Here is a 19,767-nt window from a genome sequence, read left to right on the forward strand (position 1 = left end):
GAGTCTGGACACTCAGCTTCTTGAAACAAGGAGTCTTGAGACTCGGCCTCTTGAAACAAGGAGTCTTGACACTCAGCCCCTTGAGACAAGGAGTCTTGAGACTGAGCCTCTTGAAACAAGGAGTCTTGACACTCAGCCTCTTGAAACAAGGAGTCTTGAGACTGAGCCTCTTGAAACAAGGAGTCTTGAGACTGAGCCTCTTGAAACAAGGAGTCTTGTGACTGAGCCTCTTGAAACAAGGAGTCTTGACACTCAGTCTCTTGAAACAAGGAGTCTTGAGACTCAGCCTCTTGAAACAAGGAGTCTTGACACTCAGTTTCTTGAAACAAGGAGTCTTGAGACTGAGCGTCTTGAAACAAGGAGTCTTGACACTGAGCCTCTTGAAACAAGGAGTCTTGTGACTGAGCCTCTTGAAACAAGGAGTCTTGAGACTCAGCCTCTTGAAACAAGGAGTCTTGAGACTCAGCCTCTTGAAACAAGGAGTCTTGAGACTGAGCCTCTTGAAACAAGGAGTCTTGACACTCAGCCTCTTGAAACAAGGAGTCTTGAGACTCAGCCTCTTGAAACAAGGAGTCTTGAGACTCAGCCTCTTGAAACAAGGAGTCTTGAGACTGAGCCTCTTGAAACAAGGAGTCTTGAGACTCAGCCTCTTGAAACAAGGAGTCTTGTGACTGAGCCTCTTGAAACAAGGAGTCTTGAGACTCAGCCTCTTGAAACAAGGAGTCTTGTGACTGAGCCTCTTGAAACAAGGAGTCTTGAGACTCAGCCTCTTGAAACAAGGAGTTTTGAGACTGAGCCTCTTGAAACAAGGAGTCTTGACACTCAGCCTCTTGAAACAAGGAGTCTTGAGACTGAGCCTCTTGAAACAAGGAGTCTTGAGACTGAGCCTCTTGAAACAAGGAGTCTTGAGACTGAGCCTCTTGAAACAAGGAGTCTTGAGACTGAGCCTCTTGAAACAAGGAGTCTTGACACTCAGCCTCTTGAAACAAAGAGTCTTGAGACTCAGCCTCTTGAAACAAGGAGTCTTGAGACTCAGCCTCTTGAAACAAGGAGTCTTGAGACTCAGCCTCTTGAAACAAGGAGTCTTGAGACTCAGCCTCTTGAAACAAGGAGTCTTGAGACTGAGCCTCTTGAAACAAGGAGTCTTGACACTCAGCCTCTTGAAACAAGGAGTCTTGACACTCAGTCTCTTGAAACAAGGAGTCTTGAGACTGAGCCTCTTGAAACAAGGAGTCTTGACACTGAGCCTCTTGAAACAAGGAGTCTTGTGACTGAGCCTCTTGAAACAAGGAGTCTTGAGACTCAGCCTCTTGAAACAAGGAGTCTGGACACTCAGCTTCTTGAAACAAGGAGTCTTGAGACTCGGCCTCTTGAAACAAGGAGTCTTGACACTCAGCCCCTTGAGACAAGGAGTCTTGAGACTGAGCCTCTTGAAACAAGGAGTCTTGACACTCAGCCTCTTGAAACAAGGAGTCTTGAGACTGAGCCTCTTGAAACAAGGAGTCTTGAGACTGAGCCTCTTGAAACAAGGAGTCTTGTGACTGAGCCTCTTGAAACAAGGAGTCTTGACACTCAGTCTCTTGAAACAAGGAGTCTTGAGACTCAGCCTCTTGAAACAAGGAGTCTTGACACTCAGTCTCTTGAAACAAGGAGTCTTGAGACTGAGCGTCTTGAAACAAGGAGTCTTGACACTGAGCCTCTTGAAACAAGGAGTCTTGTGACTGAGCCTCTTGAAACAAGGAGTCTTGAGACTCAGCCTCTTGAAACAAGGAGTCTTGAGACTCAGCCTCTTGAAACAAGGAGTCTTGAGACTGAACCTCTTGAAACAAGGAGTCTTGACACTCAGCCTCTTGAAACAAGGAGTCTTGAGACTCAGCCTCTTGAAACAAGGAGTCATGAGACTCAGCCTCTTGAAACAAGGAGTCTTGAGACTGAGCCTCTTGAAACAAGGAGTCTTGAGACTCAGCCTCTTGAAACAAGGAGTCTTGTGACTGAGCCTCTTGAAACAAGGAGTCTTGAGACTCAGCCTCTTGAAACAAGGAGTCTTGTGACTGAGCCTCTTGAAACAAGGAGTCTTGAGACTCAGCCTCTTGAAACAAGGAGTTTTGAGACTGAGCCTCTTGAAACAAGGAGTCTTGACACTCAGCCTCTTGAAACAAGGAGTCTTGAGACTGAGCCTCTTGAAACAAGGAGTCTTGAGACTGAGCCTCTTGAAACAAGGAGTCTTGAGACTGAGCCTCTTGAAACAAGGAGTCTTGAGACTGAGCCTCTTGAAACAAGGAGTCTTGACACTCAGCCTCTTGAAACAAAGAGTCTTGAGACTCAGCCTCTTGAAACAAGGAGTCTTGAGACTCAGCCTCTTGAAACAAGGAGTCTTGAGACTCAGCCTCTTGAAACAAGGAGTCTTGAGACTCAGCCTCTTGAAACAAGGAGTCTTGAGACTGAGCCTCTTGAAACAAGGAGTCTTGACACTCAGCCTCTTGAAACAAGGAGTCTTGACACTCAGCCTCTTGAAACAAGGAGTCTTGAGACTCAGCCTCTTGAAACAAGGAGTCTTGACACTCAGCCTCTTGAAACAAGGAGTCTTGAGACTGAGCCTCTTGAAACAAGGAGTCTTGAGACTCAGCCTCTTGAAACAAGGAGTCTTGAGACTGAGCCTCTTGAAACAAGGAGTCTTGAGACTCAGCTTCTTGAAGCAAGGAGTCTTGAGACTCAGCCTCTTGAAACAAGGAGTCTTGAGACTCAGCCTCTTGAAACAAGGAGTCTTGAGACTGAGCCTCTTGAAACAAGGAGTCTTGACACTCAGCCTCTTGAAACAAGGAGTCTTGAGACTCAGCCTCTTGAAACAAGGAGTCTTGAGACTCAGTCTCTTTAAACAAGGAGTCTTGACACTGAGCCTCTTGAAACAAGGAGTCTTGAGACTGAGCCTCTTGAAACAAGGAGTCTTGACACTCAGCCTCTTGAAACAAGGAGTCTTGAGACTGAGCCTCTTGAAACAAGGAGTCTTGACACTCAGCCTCTTGAAACAAGGAGTCTTGAGACTGAGCCTCTTGAAACAAGGAGTCTTGAGACTGAGCCTCTTGAAACAAGGAGTCTTGAGACTGAGCCTCTTGAAACAAGGAGTCTTGAGACTGAGCCTCTTGAAACAAGGAGTCTTGAGACTCAGCCTCTTGAAACAAGGAGTCTTGAGACTGAGCCTCTTGAAACAAGGAGTCTTGAGACTCGGCCTCTTGAAACAAGGAGTCTTGAGACTCAGCCTCTTGAAACAAGGAGTCTTGAGACTGAGCCTCTTGAAACAAGGAGTCTTGAGACTGAGCCTCTTGAAACAAGGAGTCTTGACACTCAGCCTCTTGAAACAAGGAGTCTTGAGACTCAGCCTCTTGAAACAAGGAGTCTTGAGACTCAGCCTCTTGAAACAAGGAGTTTTGACACTCAGCCTCTTGAAACAAGGAGTCTTGAGACTCAGCCTCTTGAAACAAGGAGTCTGGACACTCAGCCTCTTGAAACAAGGAGTCTTGAGACTCGGCCTCTTGAAACAAGGAGTCTTGACACTCAGCCCCTTGAGACAAGGAGTCTTGAGACTGAGCCTCTTGAAACAAGGAGTCTTGACACTCAGCCTCTTGAAACAAGGAGTCTTGAGACTGAGCCTCTTGAAACAAGGAGTCTTGAGACTGAGCCTCTTGAAACAAGGAGTCTTGTGACTGAGCCTCTTGAAACAAGGAGTCTTGACACTCAGTCTCTTGAAACAAGGAGTCTTGAGACTCAGCCTCTTGAAACAAGGAGTCTTGACACTCAGTCTCTTGAAACAAGGAGTCTTGAGACTGAGCGTCTTGAAACAAGGAGTCTTGACACTGAGCCTCTTGAAACAAGGAGTCTTGTGACTGAGCCTCTTGAAACAAGGAGTCTTGAGACTCAGCCTCTTGAAACAAGGAGTCTTGAGACTCAGCCTCTTGAAACAAGGAGTCTTGAGACTGAGCCTCTTGAAACAAGGAGTCTTGACACTCAGCCTCTTGAAACAAGGAGTCTTGAGACTCAGCCTCTTGAAACAAGGAGTCTTGAGACTCAGCCTCTTGAAACAAGGAGTCTTGAGACTGAGCCTCTTGAAACAAGGAGTCTTGAGACTCAGCCTCTTGAAACAAGGAGTCTTGTGACTGAGCCTCTTGAAACAAGGAGTCTTGAGACTGAGCCTCTTGAAACAAGGAGTCTTGAGACTGAGCCTCTTGAAACAAGGAGTCTTGAGACTCAGCCTCTTGAAACAAGGAGTTTTGAGACTGAGCCTCTTGAAACAAGGAGTCTTGAGACTGCGCCTCTTGAAACAAGGAGTCTTGAGACTGAGCCTCTTGAAACAAGGAGTCTTGAGACTGAGCCTCTTGAAACAAGGAGTCTTGAGACTCAGCCTCTTGAAACAAGGAGTCTTGAGACTCAGCCTCTTGAAACAAGGAGTCTTGAGACTGAGCCTCTTGAAACAAGGAGTCTTGACACTCAGCCTCTTGAAACAAGGAGTCTTGAGACTGAGCCTCTTGAAACAAGGAGTCTTGAGACTCAGCCTCTTGAAACAAGGAGTTTTGAGACTGAGCCTCTTGAAACAAGGAGTCTTGACACTCAGCCTCTTGAAACAAAGAGTCTTGAGACTCAGCCTCTTGAAAAAAGGAGTCTTGAGACTCAGCCTCTTGAAACAAGGAGTCTTGAGACTGAGCCTCTTGAAACAAGGAGTCTTGAGACTGAGCCTCTTGAAACAAGGAGTCTTGACACTCAGCCTCTTGAAACAAGGAGTCTTGAGACTGAGCCTCTTGAAACAAGGAGTCTTGAGACTGAGCCTCTTGAAACAAGGAGTCTTGAGACTCAGCCTCTTGAAACAAGGAGTCTTGAGACTGAGCCTCTTGAAACAAGGAGTCTTGAGACTCGGCCTCTTGAAACAAGGAGTCTTGAGACTCAGCCTCTTGAAACAAGGAGTCTTGAGACTGAGCCTCTTGAAACAAGGAGTCTTGAGACTGAGCCTCTTGAAACAAGGAGTCTTGACACTCAGCCTCTTGAAACAAGGAGTCTTGAGACTCAGCCTCTTGAAACAAGGAGTCTTGAGACTCAGCCTCTTGAAACAAGGAGTTTTGACACTCAGCCTCTTGAAACAAGGAGTCTTGAGACTCAGCCTCTTGAAACAAGGAGTCTGGACACTCAGCCTCTTGAAACAAGGAGTCTTGAGACTCGGCCTCTTGAAACAAGGAGTCTTGACACTCAGCCCCTTGAGACAAGGAGTCTTGAGACTGAGCCTCTTGAAACAAGGAGTCTTGACACTCAGCCTCTTGAAACAAGGAGTCTTGAGACTGAGCCTCTTGAAACAAGGAGTCTTGAGACTGAGCCTCTTGAAACAAGGAGTCTTGTGACTGAGCCTCTTGAAACAAGGAGTCTTGACACTCAGTCTCTTGAAACAAGGAGTCTTGAGACTGAGCGTCTTGAAACAAGGAGTCTTGACACTGAGCCTCTTGAAACAAGGAGTCTTGTGACTGAGCCTCTTGAAACAAGGAGTCTTGAGACTCAGCCTCTTGAAACAAGGAGTCTTGAGACTCAGCCTCTTGAAACAAGGAGTCTTGAGACTGAGCCTCTTGAAACAAGGAGTCTTGACACTCAGCCTCTTGAAACAAGGAGTCTTGAGACTCAGCCTCTTGAAACAAGGAGTCTTGAGACTCAGCCTCTTGAAACAAGGAGTCTTGAGACTGAGCCTCTTGAAACAAGGAGTCTTGAGACTCAGCCTCTTGAAACAAGGAGTCTTGTGACTGAGCCTCTTGAAACAAGGAGTCTTGAGACTGAGCCTCTTGAAACAAGGAGTCTTGAGACTGAGCCTCTTGAAACAAGGAGTCTTGAGACTCAGCCTCTTGAAACAAGGAGTTTTGAGACTGAGCCTCTTGAAACAAGGAGTCTTGAGACTGCGCCTCTTGAAACAAGGAGTCTTGAGACTGAGCCTCTTGAAACAAGGAGTCTTGAGACTGAGCCTCTTGAAACAAGGAGTCTTGAGACTCAGCCTCTTGAAACAAGGAGTCTTGAGACTCAGCCTCTTGAAACAAGGAGTCTTGAGACTGAGCCTCTTGAAACAAGGAGTCTTGACACTGAGCCTCTTGAAACAAGGAGTCTTGAGACTGAGCCTCTTGAAACAAGGAGTCTTGAGACTCAGCCTCTTGAAACAAGGAGTTTTGAGACTGAGCCTCTTGAAACAAGGAGTCTTGACACTCAGCCTCTTGAAACAAAGAGTCTTGAGACTCAGCCTCTTGAAACAAGGAGTTTTGAGACTGAGCCTCTTGAAACAAGGAGTCTTGACACTCAGCCTCTTGAAACAAAGAGTCTTGAGACTCAGCCTCTTGAAAAAAGGAGTCTTGAGACTCAGCCTCTTGAAACAAGGAGTCTTGAGACTGAGCCTCTTGAAACAAGGAGTCTTGAGACTGAGCCTCTTGAAACAAGGAGTCTTGACACTCAGCCTCTTGAAACAAGGAGTCTTGAGACTGAGCCTCTTGAAACAAGGAGTCTTGAGACTGAGCCTCTTGAAACAAGGAGTCTTGAGACTCAGCCTCTTGAAACAAGGAGTCTTGAGACTGAGCCTCTTGAAACAAGGAGTCTTGAGACTCGGCCTCTTGAAACAAGGAGTCTTGAGACTCAGCCTCTTGAAACAAGGAGTCTTGAGACTGAGCCTCTTGAAACAAGGAGTCTTGAGACTGAGCCTCTTGAAACAAGGAGTCTTGACACTCAGCCTCTTGAAACAAGGAGTCTTGAGACTCAGCCTCTTGAAACAAGGAGTCTTGAGACTCAGCCTCTTGAAACAAGGAGTTTTGACACTCAGCCTCTTGAAACAAGGAGTCTTGAGACTCAGCCTCTTGAAACAAGGAGTCTGGACACTCAGCCTCTTGAAACAAGGAGTCTTGAGACTCGGCCTCTTGAAACAAGGAGTCTTGACACTCAGCCCCTTGAGACAAGGAGTCTTGAGACTGAGCCTCTTGAAACAAGGAGTCTTGACACTCAGCCTCTTGAAACAAGGAGTCTTGAGACTGAGCCTCTTGAAACAAGGAGTCTTGAGACTGAGCCTCTTGAAACAAGGAGTCTTGTGACTGAGCCTCTTGAAACAAGGAGTCTTGACACTCAGTCTCTTGAAACAAGGAGTCTTGAGACTGAGCGTCTTGAAACAAGGAGTCTTGACACTGAGCCTCTTGAAACAAGGAGTCTTGTGACTGAGCCTCTTGAAACAAGGAGTCTTGAGACTCAGCCTCTTGAAACAAGGAGTCTTGAGACTCAGCCTCTTGAAACAAGGAGTCTTGAGACTGAGCCTCTTGAAACAAGGAGTCTTGAGACTCAGCCTCTTGAAACAAGGAGTCTTGTGACTGAGCCTCTTGAAACAAGGAGTCTTGAGACTGAGCCTCTTGAAACAAGGAGTCTTGAGACTGAGCCTCTTGAAACAAGGAGTCTTGAGACTCAGCCTCTTGAAACAAGGAGTTTTGAGACTGAGCCTCTTGAAACAAGGAGTCTTGAGACTGCGCCTCTTGAAACAAGGAGTCTTGAGACTGAGCCTCTTGAAACAAGGAGTCTTGAGACTGAGCCTCTTGAAACAAGGAGTCTTGAGACTCAGCCTCTTGAAACAAGGAGTCTTGAGACTCAGCCTCTTGAAACAAGGAGTCTTGAGACTGAGCCTCTTGAAACAAGGAGTCTTGACACTGAGCCTCTTGAAACAAGGAGTCTTGAGACTGAGCCTCTTGAAACAAGGAGTCTTGAGACTCAGCCTCTTGAAACAAGGAGTTTTGAGACTGAGCCTCTTGAAACAAGGAGTCTTGACACTCAGCCTCTTGAAACAAAGAGTCTTGAGACTCAGCCTCTTGAAACAAGGAGTCTTGAGACTCAGCCTCTTGAAACAAGGAGTCTTGAGACTGAGCCTCTTGAAACAAGGAGTCTTGAGACTGAGCCTCTTGAAACAAGGAGTCTTGACACTCAGCCTCTTGAAACAAGGAGTCTTGAGACTCAGCCTCTTGAAACAAGGAGTCTTGTGACTGAGCCTCTTGAAACAAGGAGTCTTGAGACTGAGCCTCTTGAAACAAGGAGTCTTGAGACTGAGCCTCTTGAAACAAGGAGTCTTGAGACTCAGCCTCTTGAAACAAGGAGTTTTGAGACTGAGCCTCTTGAAACAAGGAGTCTTGAGACTGCGCCTCTTGAAACAAGGAGTCTTGAGACTGAGCCTCTTGAAACAAGGAGTCTTGAGACTGAGCCTCTTGAAACAAGGAGTCTTGAGACTCAGCCTCTTGAAACAAGGAGTCTTGAGACTCAGCCTCTTGAAACAAGGAGTCTTGAGACTGAGCCTCTTGAAACAAGGAGTCTTGACACTCAGCCTCTTGAAACAAGGAGTCTTGAGACTGAGCCTCTTGAAACAAGGAGTCTTGAGACTCAGCCTCTTGAAACAAAGAGTCTTGAGACTCAGCCTCTTGAAACAAGGAGTCTTGAGACTCAGCCTCTTGAAACAAGGAGTCTTGAGACTCAGCCTCTTGAAACAAGGAGTCTTGAGACTCAGCCTCTTGAAACAAGGAGTCTTGAGACTCAGCCTCTTGAAACAAGGAGTCTTGAGACTCAGCCTCTTGAAACAAGGAGTCTTGAGACTCAGCCTCTTGAAACAAGGAGTCTTGAGACTGAGCCTCTTGAAACAAGGAGTCTTGACACTCAGCCTCTTGAAACAAGGAGTCTTGAGACTCAGCCTCTTGAAACAAGGAGTCTTGACACTCAGCCCCTTGAAACAAGGAGTCTTGAGACTGAGCCTCTTGAAACAAGGAGTCTTGACACTCAGCCTCTTGAAACAAGGAGTCTTGAGACTGAGCCTCTTGAAACAAGGAGTCTTGAGACTCAGCCTCTTGAAACAAGGAGTCTTGAGACTGAGCCTCTTGAAACAAGGAGTCTTGACACTCAGCCTCTTGAAACAAGGAGTCTTGAGACTGAGCCTCTTGAAACAAGGAGTCTTGTGACTGAGCCTCTTGAAACAAGGAGTCTTGACACTCAGTCTCTTGAAACAAGGAGTCTTGAGACTCAGCCTCTTGAAACAAGGAGTCTTGACACTCAGTCTCTTGAAACAAGGAGTCTTGAGACTGAGCCTCTTGAAACAAGGAGTCTTGACACTGAGCCTCTTGAAACAAGGAGGCTTGTGACTGAGCCTCTTGAAACAAGGAGTCTTGAGACTCGGCCTCTTGAAACAAGGATTCTTGACACTCAGCCCCTTGAGACAAGGAGTCTTGAGACTGAGCCTCTTGAAACAAGGAGTCTTGACACTCAGCCTCTTGAAACAAGGAGTCTTGAGACTGAGCCTCTTGAAACAAGGAGTCTTGAGACTGAGCCTCTTGAAACAAGGAGTCTTGTGACTGAGCCTCTTGAAACAAGGAGTCTTGACACTCAGTCTCTTGAAACAAGGAGTCTTGAGACTCAGCCTCTTGAAACAAGGAGTCTTGACACTCAGTCTCTTGAAACAAGGAGTCTTGAGACTGAGCGTCTTGAAACAAGGAGTCTTGACACTGAGCCTCTTGAAACAAGGAGTCTTGTGACTGAGCCTCTTGAAACAAGGAGTCTTGAGACTCAGCCTCTTGAAACAAGGAGTCTTGAGACTCAGCCTCTTGAAACAAGGAGTCTTGAGACTGAGCCTCTTGAAACAAGGAGTCTTGACACTCAGCCTCTTGAAACAAGGAGTCTTGAGACTCAGCCTCTTGAAACAAGGAGTCTTGAGACTCAGCCTCTTGAAACAAGGAGTCTTGAGACTGAGCCTCTTGAAACAAGGAGTCTTGAGACTCAGCCTCTTGAAACAAGGAGTCTTGTGACTGAGCCTCTTGAAACAAGGAGTCTTGAGACTCAGCCTCTTGAAACAAGGAGTCTTGTGACTGAGCCTCTTGAAACAAGGAGTCTTGAGACTCAGCCTCTTGAAACAAGGAGTTTTGAGACTGAGCCTCTTGAAACAAGGAGTCTTGAGACTGCGCCTTTTGAAACAAGGAGTCTTGAGACTGAGCCTCTTGAAACAAGGAGTCTTGAGACTGAGCCTCTTGAAACAAGGAGTCTTGAGACTGAGCCTCTTGAAACAAGGAGTCTTGAGACTGAGCCTCTTGAAACAAGGAGTCTTGACACTCAGCCTCTTGAAACAAAGAGTCTTGAGACTCAGCCTCTTGAAACAAGGAGTCTTGAGACTCAGCCTCTTGAAACAAGGAGTCTTGAGACTCAGCCTCTTGAAACAAGGAGTCTTGAGACTCAGCCTCTTGAAACAAGGAGTCTTGAGACTGAGCCTCTTTAAACAAGGAGTCTAGACACTCAGCCTCTTGAAACAAGGAGTCTTGACACTCAGCCTCTTGAAACAAGGAGTCTTGAGACTCAGCCTCTTGAAACAAGGAGTCTTGAGACTCGGCCTCTTGAAACAAGGAGTCTTGACACTCAGCCCCTTGAGACAAGGAGTCTTGAGACTGAGCCTCTTGAAACAAGGAGTCTTGACACTCAGCCTCTTGAAACAAGGAGTCTTGAGACTGAGCCTCTTGAAACAAGGAGTCTTGAGACTGAGCCTCTTGAAACAAGGAGTCTTGTGACTGAGCCTCTTGAAACAAGGAGTCTTGACACTCAGTCTCTTGAAACAAGGAGTCTTTAGACTCAGCCTCTTGAAACAAGGAGTCTTGACACTCAGTCTCTTGAAACAAGGAGTCTTGAGACTGAGCGTCTTGAAACAAGGAGTCTTGACACTGAGCCTCTTGAAACAAGGAGTCTTGTGACTGAGCCTCTTGAAACAAGGAGTCTTGAGACTCAGCCTCTTGAAACAAGGAGTCTTGAGACTCAGCCTCTTGAAACAAGGAGTCTTGAGACTGAGCCTCTTGAAACAAGGAGTCTTGACACTCAGCCTCTTGAAACAAGGAGTCTTGAGACTCAGCCTCTTGAAACAAGGAGTCTTGAGACTGAGCCTCTTGAAACAAGGAGTCTTGAGACTCAGCCTCTTGAAACAAGGAGTCTTGTGACTGAGCCTCTTGAAACAAGGAGTCTTGAGACTGAGCCTCTTGAAACAAGGAGTCTTGAGACTGAGCCTCTTGAAACAAGGAGTCTTGAGACTCAGCCTCTTGAAACAAGGAGTTTTGAGACTGAGCCTCTTGAAACAAGGAGTCTTGAGACTGCGCCTCTTGAAACAAGGAGTCTTGAGACTGAGCCTCTTGAAACAAGGAGTCTTGAGACTGAGCCTCTTGAAACAAGGAGTCTTGAGACTCAGCCTCTTGAAACAAGGAGTCTTGAGACTCAGCCTCTTGAAACAAGGAGTCTTGAGACTGAGCCTCTTGAAACAAGGAGTCTTGACAATCAGCCTCTTGAAACAAGGAGTCTTGAGACTGAGCCTCTTGAAACAAGGAGTCTTGAGACTCAGCCTCTTGAAACAAGGAGTTTTGAGACTGAGCCTCTTGAAACAAGGAGTCTTGACACTCAGCCTCTTGAAACAAAGAGTCTTGAGACTCAGCCTCTTGAAACAAGGAGTCTTGAGACTCAGCCTCTTGAAACAAGGAGTCTTGAGACTCAGCCTCTTGAAACAAGGAGTCTTGAGACTGAGCCTCTTGAAACAAGGAGTCTTGACACTCAGCCTCTTGAAACAAGGAGTCTTGACACTCAGCCTCTTGAAACAAGGAGTCTTGAAACTCAGCCTCTTGAAACAAGGAGTCTTGACACTCAGCCTCTTGAAACAAGGAGTCTTGAGACTGAGCCTCTTGAAACAAGGAGTCTTGAGACTGAGCCTCTTGAAACAAGGAGTCTTGAGACTCAGCCTCTTGAAACAAGGAGTCTTGAGACTGAGCCTCTTGAAACAAGGAGTCTTGAGACTCAGCTTCTTGAAGCAAGGAGTCTTGAGACTCAGCCTCTTGAAACAAGGAGTCTTGAGACTCAGCCTCTTGAAACAAGGAGTCTTGAGACTGAGCCTCTTGAAACAAGGAGTCTTGACACTCAGCCTCTTGAAACAAGGAGTCTTGAGACTCAGCCTCTTGAAACAAGGAGTCTTGAGACTCAGTCTCTTGAAACAAGGAGTCTTGACACTGAGCCTCTTGAAACAAGGAGTCTTGAGACTGAGCCTCTTGAAACAAGGAGTCTTGACACTCAGCCTCTTGAAACAAGGAGTCTTGAGACTGAGCCTCTTGAAACAAGGAGTCTTGACACTCAGCCTCTTGAAACAAGGAGTCTTGAGACTGAGCCTCTTGAAACAAGGAGTCTTGAGACTGAGCCTCTTGAAACAAGGAGTCTTGAGACTGAGCCTCTTGAAACAAGGAGTCTTGAGACTGAGCCTCTTGAAACAAGGAGTCTTGAGACTGAGCCTCTTGAAACAAGGAGTCTTGAGACTCAGCCTCTTGAAACAAGGAGTCTTGAGACTGAGCCTCTTGAAACAAGGAGTCTTGAGACTCGGCCTCTTGAAACAAGGAGTCTTGAGACTCAGCCTCTTGAAACAAGGAGTCTTGAGACTGAGCCTCTTGAAACAAGGAGTCTTGAGACTGAGCCTCTTGAAACAAGGAGTCTTGACACTCAGCCTCTTGAAACAAGGAGTCTTGAGACTCAGCCTCTTGAAACAAGGAGTCTTGTGACTGAGCCTCTTGAAACAAGGAGTCTTGAGACTGAGCCTCTTGAAACAAGGAGTCTTGAGACTGAGCCTCTTGAAACAAGGAGTCTTGAGACTCAGCCTCTTGAAACAAGGAGTTTTGAGACTGAGCCTCTTGAAACAAGGAGTCTTGAGACTGCGCCTCTTGAAACAAGGAGTCTTGAGACTGAGCCTCTTGAAACAAGGAGTCTTGAGACTGAGCCTCTTGAAACAAGGAGTCTTGAGACTCAGCCTCTTGAAACAAGGAGTCTTGAGACTCAGCCTCTTGAAACAAGGAGTCTTGAGACTGAGCCTCTTGAAACAAGGAGTCTTGACACTCAGCCTCTTGAAACAAGGAGTCTTGAGACTGAGCCTCTTGAAACAAGGAGTCTTGAGACTCAGCCTCTTGAAACAAGGAGTTTTGAGACTGTGCCTCTTGAAACAAGGAGTCTTGACACTCAGCCTCTTGAAACAAAGAGTCTTGGGACTCAGCCTCTTGAAACAAGGAGTCTTGAGACTCAGCCTCTTGAAACAAGGAGTCTTGAGACTCAGCCTCTTGAAACAAGGAGTCTTGAGACTCAGCCTCTTGAAACAAGGAGTCTTGAGACTGAGCCTCTTGAAACAAGGAGTCTTGACACTCAGCCTCTTGAAACAAGGAGTCTTGACACTCAGCCTCTTGAAACAAGGAGTCTTGAGACTCAGCCTCTTGAAACAAGGAGTCTTGACACTCAGCCCCTTGAAACAAGGAGTCTTGAGACTGAGCCTCTTGAAACAAGGAGTCTTGACACTCAGCCTCTTGAAACAAGGAGTCTTGAGACTGAGCCTCTTGAAACAAGGAGTCTTGAGACTCAGCCTCTTGAAACAAGGAGTCTTGAGACTGAGCCTCTTGAAACAAGAAGTCTTGACACTCAGCCTCTTGAAACAAGGAGTCTTGAGACTGAGCCTCTTGAAACAAGGAGTCTTGACACTCAGTCTCTTGAAACAAGGAGTCTTGAGACTCAGCCTCTTGAAACAAGGAGTCTTGACACTCAGTCTCTTGAAACAAGGAGTCTTGAGACTGAGCCTCTTGAAACAAGGAGTCTTGACACTGAGCCTCTTGAAACAAGGAGTCTTGTGACTGAGCCTCTTGAAACAAGGAGTCTTGAGACTCGGCCTCTTGAAACAAGGAGTCTTGACACTCAGCCCCTCGAGACAAGGAGTCTTGAGACTGAGCCTCTTGAAACAAGGAGTCTTGACACTCAGCCTCTTGAAACAAGGAGTCTTGAGACTGAGCCTCTTGAAACAAGGAGTCTTGAGACTGAGCCTCTTGAAACAAGGAGTCTTGTGACTGAGCCTCTTGAAACAAGGAGTCTTGACACTCAGTCTCTTGAAACAAGGAGTCTTGAGACTCAGCCTCTTGAAACAAGGAGTCTTGACACTCAGTCTCTTGAAACAAGGAGTCTTGAGACTGAGCGTCTTGAAACAAGGAGTCTTGACACTCAGCCCCTTGAAACAAGGAGTCTTGAGACTGAGCCTCTTGAAACAAGGAGTCTTGACACTCAGCCTCTTGAAACAAGGAGTCTTGAGACTGAGCCTCTTGAAACAAGGAGTCTTGAGACTGAGCCTCTTGAAACAAGGAGTCTTGTGACTGAGCCTCTTGAAACAAGGAGTCTTGACACTCAGTCTCTTGAAACAAGGAGTCTTGAGACTCAGCCTCTTGAAACAAGGAGTCTTGACACTCAGTCTCTTGAAACAAGGAGTCTTGAGACTGAGCGTCTTGAAACAAGGAGTCTTGACACTGAGCCTCTTGAAACAAGGAGTCTTGTGACTGAGCCTCTTGAAACAAGGAGTCTTGAGACTCAGCCTCTTGAAACAAGGAGTCTTGAGACTCAGCCTCTTGAAACAAGGAGTCTTGAGACTGAGCCTCTTGAAACAAGGAGTCTTGACACTCAGCCTCTTGAAACAAGGAGTCTTGAGACTCAGCCTCTTGAAACAAGGAGTCTTGAGACTCAGCCTCTTGAAACAAGGAGTCTTGAGACTGAGCCTCTTGAAACAAGGAGTCTTGAGACTCAGCCTCTTGAAACAAGGAGTCTTGTGACTGAGCCTCTTGAAACAAGGAGTCTTGAGACTCAGCCTCTTGAAACAAGGAGTCTTGTGACTGAGCCTCTTGAAACAAGGAGTCTTGAGACTCAGCCTCTTGAAACAAGGAGTTTTGAGACTGAGCCTCTTGAAACAAGGAGTCTTGAGACTGCGCCTTTTGAAACAAGGAGTCTTGAGACTGAGCCTCTTGAAACAAGGAGTCTTGAGACTGAGCCTCTTGAAACAAGGAGTCTTGAGACTGAGCCTCTTGAAACAAGGAGTCTTGAGACTGAGCCTCTTGAAACAAGGAGTCTTGACACTCAGCCTCTTGAAACAAAGAGTCTTGAGACTCAGCCTCTTGAAACAAGGAGTCTTGAGACTCAGCCTCTTGAAACAAGGAGTCTTGAGACTCAGCCTCTTGAAACAAGGAGTCTTGAGACTGAGCCTCTTGAAACAAGGAGTCTTGAGACTGAGCCTCTTGAAACAAGGAGTCTTGAGACTGAGCCTCTTGAAACAAGGAGTCTTGTGACTGAGCCTCTTGAAACAAGGAGTCTTGAGACTCAGCCTCTTGAAACAAGGAGTCTTGAGACTCAGCCTCTTGAAACAAGGAGTCTTGAGACTGAGCCTCTTGAAACAAGGAGTCTTGACACTCAGCCTCTTGAAACAAGGAGTCTTGAGACTCAGCCTCTTGAAACAAGGAGTCTTGAGACTCAGCCTCTTGAAACAAGGAGTCTTGAGACTGAGCCTCTTGAAACAAGGAGTCTTGAGACTCAGCCTCTTGAAACAAGGAGTCTTGTGACTGAGCCTCTTGAAACAAGGAGTCTTGAGACTGAGCCTCTTGAAACAAGGAGTCTTGAGACTGAGCCTCTTGAAACAAGGAGTCTTGAGACTCAGCCTCTTGAAACAAGGAGTTTTGAGACTGAGCCTCTTGAAACAAGGAGTCTTGAGACTCAGCCTCTTGAAACAAGGAGTTTTGAGACTCAGCCTCTTGAAACAAGGAGTCTTGAGACTGAGCCTCTTGAAACAAGGAGTCTTGACACTCAGCCTCTTGAAACAAGGAGTCTTGAGACTGAGCCTCTTGAAACAAGGAGTCTTGAGACTCAGCCTCTTGAAACAAGGAGTTTTGAGACTGAGCCTCTTGAAACAAGGAGTCTTGACACTCAGCCTCTTGAAACAAAGAGTCTTGAGACTCAGCCTCTTGAAACAAGGAGTCTTGAGACTCAGCCTCTTGAAACAAGGAGTCTTGAGACTCAGCCTCTTGAAACAAGGAGTCTTGAGACTGAGCCTCTTGAAACAAGGAGTCTTGACACTCAGCCTCTTGAAACAAGGAGTCTTGACACTCAGCCTCTTGAAACAAGGAGTCTTGAAACTCAGCCTCTTGAAACAAGGAGTCTTGACACTCAGCCTCTTGAAACAAGGAGTCTTGAGACTGAGCCTCTTGAAACAAGGAGTCTTGAGACTGAGCCTCTTGAAACAAGGAGTCTTGAGACTCAGCCTCTTGAAACAAGGAGTCTTGAGACTGAGCCTCTTGAAACAAGGAGTCTTGAGACTCAGCTTCTTGAAGCAAGGAGTCTTGAGACTCAGCCTCTTGAAACAAGGAGTCTTGAGACTCAGCCTCTTGAAACAAGGAGTCTTGAGACTGAGCCTCTTGAAACAAGGAGTCTTGACACTCAGCCTCTTGAAACAAGGAGTCTTGAGACTCAGCCTCTTGAAACAAGGAGTCTTGAGACTCAGTCTCTTGAAACAAGGAGTCTTGACACTGAGCCTCTTGAAACAAGGAGTCTTGACACTCAGCCTCTTGAAACAAGGAGTCTTGACACTCAGCCTCTTGAAACAAGGAGTCTTGAGACTGAGCCTCTTGAAACAAGGAGTCTTGACACTCAGCCTCTTGAAACAAGGAGTCTTGAGACTGAGCCTCTTGAAACAAGGAGTCTTGAGACTGAGCCTCTTGAAACAAGGAGTCTTGAGACTGAGCCTCTTGAAACAAGGAGTCTTGAGACTGAGCCTCTTGAAACAAGGAGTCTTGAGACTGAGCCTCTTGAAACAAGGAGTCTTGAGACTCAGCCTCTTGAAACAAGGAGTCTTGAGACTGAGCCTCTTGAAACAAGGAGTCTTGAGACTCGGCCTCTTGAAACAAGGAGTCTTGAGACTCAGCCTCTTGAAACAAGGAGTCTTGAGACTGAGCCTCTTGAAACAAGGAGTCTTGAGACTGAGCCTCTTGAAACAAGGAGTCTTGACACTCAGCCTCTTGAAACAAGGAGTCTTGAGACTCAGCCTCTTGAAACAAGGAGTCTTGTGACTGAGCCTCTTGAAACAAGGAGTCTTGAGACTGAGCCTCTTGAAACAAGGAGTCTTGAGACTCAGCCTCTTGAAACAAGGAGTCTTGAGACTCAGCCTCTTGAAACAAGGAGTTTTGAGACTGAGCCTCTTGAAACAAGGAGTCTTGAGACTGCGCCTCTTGAAACAAGGAGTCTTGAGACTGAGCCTCTTGAAACAAGGAGTCTTGAGACTGAGCCTCTTGAAACAAGGAGTCTTGAGACTCAGCCTCTTGAAACAAGGAGTCTTGAGACTCAGCCTCTTGAAACAAGGAGTCTTGAGACTGAGCCTCTTGAAACAAGGAGTCTTGACACTCAGCCTCTTGAAACAAGGAGTCTTGAGACTGAGCCTCTTGAAACAAGGAGTCTTGAGACTCAGCCTCTTGAAACAAGGAGTTTTGAGACTGTGCCTCTTGAAACAAGGAGTCTTGACACTCAGCCTCTTGAAACAAAGAGTCTTGAGACTCAGCCTCTTGAAACAAGGAGTCTTGAGACTCAGCCTCTTGAAACAAGGAGTCTTGAGACTCAGCCTCTTGAAACAAGGAGTCTTGAGACTCAGCCTCTTGAAACAAGGAGTCTTGAGACTGAGCCTCTTGAAACAAGGAGTCTTGACACTCAGAATCTTGAAACAAGGAGTCTTGACACTCAGCCTCTTGAAACAAGGAGTCTTGAGACTCAGCCTCTTGAAACAAGGAGTCTTGACACTCAGCCCCTTGAAACAAGGAGTCTTGAGACTGAGCCTCTTGAAACAAGGAGTCTTGACACTCAGCCTCTTGAAACAAGGAGTCTTGAGACTGAGCCTCTTGAAACAAGGAGTCTTGAGACTCAGCCTCTTGAAACAAGGAGTCTTGAGACTGAGCCTCTTGAAACAAGGAGTCTTGACACTCAGCCTCTTGAAACAAGGAGTCTTGAGACTGAGCCTCTTGAAACAAGGAGTCTTGACACTCAGTCTCTTGAAACAAGGAGTCTTGAGACTCAGCCTCTTGAAACAAGGAGTCTTGACACTCAGTCTCTTGAAACAAGGAGTCTTGAGACTGAGCCTCTTGAAACAAGGAGTCTTGACACTGAGCCTCTTGAAACAAGGAGTCTTGTGACTGAGCCTCTTGAAACAAGGAGTCTTGAGACTCGGCCTCTTGAAACAAGGAGTCTTGACACTCAGCCCCTCGAGACAAGGAGTCTTGAGACTGAGCCTCTTGAAACAAGGAGTCTTGACACTCAGCCTCTTGAAACAAGGAGTCTTGAGACTGAGCCTCTTGAAACAAGGAGTCTTGAGACTGAGCCTCTTGAAACAAGGAGTCTTGTGACTGAGCCTCTTGAAACAAGGAGTCTTGACACTCAGTCTCTTGAAACAAGGAGTCTTGAGACTCAGCCTCTTGAAACAAGGAGTCTTGACACTCAGTCTCTTGAAACAAGGAGTCTTGAGACTGAGCGTCTTGAAACAAGGAGTCTTGACACTCAGCCCCTTGAAACAAGGAGTCTTGAGACTGAGCCTCTTGAAACAAGGAGTCTTGACACTCAGCCTCTTGAAACAAGGAGTCTTGAGACTGAGCCTCTTGAAACAAGGAGTCTTGAGACTGAGCCTCTTGAAACAAGGAGTCTTGTGACTGAGCCTCTTGAAACAAGGAGTCTTGACACTCAGTCTCTTGAAACAAGGAGTCTTGAGACTCAGCCTCTTGAAACAAGGAGTCTTGACACTCAGTCTCTTGAAACAAGGAGTCTTGAGACTGAGCGTCTTGAAACAAGGAGTCTTGACACTGAGCCTCTTGAAACAAGGAGTCTTGTGACTGAGCCTCTTGAAACAAGGAGTCTTGAGACTCAGCCTCTTGAAACAAGGAGTCTTGAGACTCAGCCTCTTGAAACAAGGAGTCTTGAGACTGAGCCTCTTGAAACAAGGAGTCTTGACACTCAGCCTCTTGAAACAAGGAGTCTTGAGACTCAGCCTCTTGAAACAAGGAGTCTTGAGACTCAGCCTCTTGAAACAAGGAGTCTTGAGACTGAGCCTCTTGAAACAAGGAGTCTTGAGACTCAGCCTCTTGAAACAAGGAGTCTTGTGACTGAGCCTCTTGAAACAAGGAGTCTTGAGACTCAGCCTCTTGAAACAAGGAGTCTTGTGACTGAGCCTCTTGAAACAAGGAGTCTTGAGACTCAGCCTCTTGAAACAAGGAGTTTTGAGACTGAGCCTCTTGAAACAAGGAGTCTTGAGACTGCGCCTTTTGAAACAAGGAGTCTTGAGACTGAGCCTCTTGAAACAAGGAGTCTTGAGACTGAGCCTCTTGAAACAAGGAGTCTTGAGACTGAGCCTCTTGAAACAAGGAGTCTTGAGACTGAGCCTCTTGAAACAAGGAGTCTTGACACTCAGCCTCTTGAAACAAAGAGTCTTGAGACTCAGCCTCTTGAAACAAGGAGTCTTGACACTCAGCCTCTTGAAACAAGGAGTCTTGAGACTCAGCCTCTTGAAACAAGGAGTCATGAGACTCAGCCTCTTGAAACAAGGAGTCTTGAGATTGAGCCTCTTGAAACAAGGAGTCTTGACACTCAGCCTCTTGAAACAAGGAGTCTTGACACTCAGCCGCTTGAAACAAGGAGTCTTGAGACTCAGCCTCTTGAAACAAGGAGTCTTGACACTCAGCCTCTTGACACAAGGAGTCTTGAGACTGAGCCTCTTGAAACAAGGAGTCTTGAGACTGAGCCTCTTGAAACAAGGAGTCTTGAGACTGAGCCTCTTGAAACAAGGAGTCTTGAGACTCAGCTTCTTGAAGCAAGGAGTCTTGAGACTCAGCCTCTTGAAACAAGGAGTCTTGAGACTCAGCCTCTTGAAAC

Source organism: Petromyzon marinus, chromosome 40 (genome assembly GCF_048934315.1).
Source record: "Petromyzon marinus isolate PM22_M1 ecotype Great Lakes invasive population chromosome 40, UKy_Petmar_22M1.pri1.0, whole genome shotgun sequence".
Lineage (NCBI taxonomy): Eukaryota > Metazoa > Chordata > Hyperoartia > Petromyzontiformes > Petromyzontidae > Petromyzon > Petromyzon marinus.